This window comes from Penaeus monodon, chromosome 3 (genome assembly GCF_015228065.2).
Source record: "Penaeus monodon isolate SGIC_2016 chromosome 3, NSTDA_Pmon_1, whole genome shotgun sequence".
Classification (NCBI taxonomy): Eukaryota; Metazoa; Arthropoda; class Malacostraca; order Decapoda; family Penaeidae; genus Penaeus; species Penaeus monodon.
Genome location: NC_051388.1, coordinates 62,250,675 through 62,253,174, shown reverse-complemented (window position 1 = coordinate 62,253,174; position 2,500 = coordinate 62,250,675). Strand labels below are relative to the sequence as shown.

The 2,500-nt window shown below is 43.6% G+C and overlaps 1 protein-coding gene across 1 annotated transcript in view; it reads right to left on the bottom strand.

Annotated features, from left to right (window-relative positions):
• Positions 1 to 2,500, bottom strand: part of LOC119588127 (protein KASH5-like) — a 24,632-nt gene that overhangs the window by 21,028 nt on the left and 1,104 nt on the right. The gene's annotated exons all lie outside the window — the stretch shown is intronic.

The window sequence follows — 2,500 nt, the reverse complement described above, 5'->3', positions numbered from 1 at the left end:
CCTGCGATGCCGAAGGTTAAGAGAGAGAAAAAAATGAGCCAATCTGGACTTCGACGAGACATACCACCTTATGAAAATGTACATATAATTTCGAATATGTGAAGTATAATAGCAAAAAATAAAATGCGACATAGAAAGCCATATGGATGGCTAGAAAATATGAATTATATAGAAACGGTTCTCTGTCAAACTTTGAAAGTTACATAAAACTTTCCGGTTGTCTGATTAAGCCGTGCACAGGGAATCCAGAAAGTTTCCATACACCCAGCAGTATTATGCTTCGGCACTGATACACGTATAAGCATCGAACGTATAAAACACAATTTTCACCAATTTATTTTATTAATGTAACAGTATTATGAATTAGAGAAAGGAAGGAATAAGTGGGGCTATGTGCATATCTCAAAACCAGTTGGATACAAGTTATTCGGTTAAAATTTCGTGTAACACGCGCGCACGCACGCACACACACACGCACGCACGAACACACACACACACACACGCACGTAAACACACACATACACAAATACACACGCACGTAAACACACACACACACACACACACACACACACACACACACACACACACACACACACACACACCACACACAACACACACGCACACACACACACACACCACACACACACACACACACACACACCACACACACACACACGCACACACACCAAAACCCAACCACACACACACACACACACACGCACACACACACACACACACACACACACGCACCACCACACACACACCACACACAACACACACACGCACACACCACACACACGCACACACACAACACCACACACACACACACGCACACACACACACGCACACACACACACACGCACACACACACACACGCACACACACACACACGCACACACACACACACGCACACACACACACACACACAAACACACACACACACAAAAAAAAAAAAAAAAAAAAAAAAAAAAAAAAAAAAAAAAAAAAAAACAAGACAAGACGCAAACTGAAGTCCGTGTGATCTTCAAAATGCTTGCCCGAAGAGAAAACACATTCACTCCCTCCCTCCCTCTCTCTCTCTCTCTCTCTCTCTCTCTCTCGCACTATCTCTCTGTCCCACTCCTCTTCCTTCCCTCCCTCCCCCTCTCCCTCCTTTCCTGCCTCTTCCCCTTAGTCAACCCCCCCCCCCGACCTTCCCTTTCTCCCCCGTCAGTACCCTCCCCCCCACACACGGATTTTTTCCCTCCTCCTCCTCCTCCTCTCTAAATGGGCTTATTTACACAGCCGCAGCTCTGTACATAGGAAAAATACATTTTACATTTCAAAAACAATCATGCATTAAATACTTCACACAATGTATTAAGCCTAAATCTAGTAGTAAACAGTCCAGCTGTAAGATCAAAACACGCCGAATAAAGGAACAGGTTTAAGGGGTAAGGCAGGGTCCAGTTGCGCTCTTCAACATGCTGAATGCACCCTGGAGTCACAAGGACGGTCACTTAGAAGCTGGAGACTGAACGACAACAATGTCAGGGACGTTCACGACGGAGGGCATGGTATGGTAGGCGTGGCAGGGAGAAGCTTAAGAAGACAGATGTTCTATTGTGATAGTCGGGAATATATGAGAGGTGTGACGGAATATGGTAAAAAAATAAATAGTCATTATGTGCTGAAAGGTGTGTATATATGATGGGAAAAAATGACGTAATCAGAATTTCATTAAACAATCATTAACTCAACACGCAAATGTTGCACCACAAAAAGTACTGCGTCTTTCATTAAAACAAGCGAAGTAAGAGAGTGTTAATGAAATGAAAATGTTCAAAAGGCACTGACAAAGGACCGCGCCCCGGCCTTGCTTGTAAGGAAACGAGATATGAGAGGAAGGTAATAGGAATGTATGGCGAGGTGACACAAGAACAGAAAAGACAACTTGATAAGAACATGATGATAGGGCTTATCGCCTTTCGAGAATAGCGCGGGTACGATGCAAAAGTACCAAACGAACTAAAAGGAGAATCAGATCCTGGCGAGGACGAAGAAAAAAGAAAAGCAGGTTTGATAAAAAGCGTTCAGTCCCAACAAGAACCTTTACTCATTTGGGCTGTGTCCGAGTATCGCCACAATTACATGATTTCGTTGCCTGTTGTTCACGTTGTTCTTTAAAGTTTATTTACTTTCGCTAGTTGTCTCAACATATGAAGTTGCCAGTCAGTCAGTGAATGCCAATATATATTACTTCGTAAAATCAGTACAAAGGAATATTGTTGATATCATCCCATTACAAAATGTAACAATATCTACGAGAGAATATTTACATTTAAAGGAACTTTCTTATCCCAGTTAAAAAAAAAATCGGCTGTCGAGTATGTCTTAGCAGACCTAACCAGGTGGTTTCGCGAGGTCCATCCTTGCATCCTCCCGATAACGAATCTGGCATGTTTGGCTTCGCTCGTACGCTGCGGTTTCCTTCGCACCCCTCCCCCTCCCCCCCCCACAC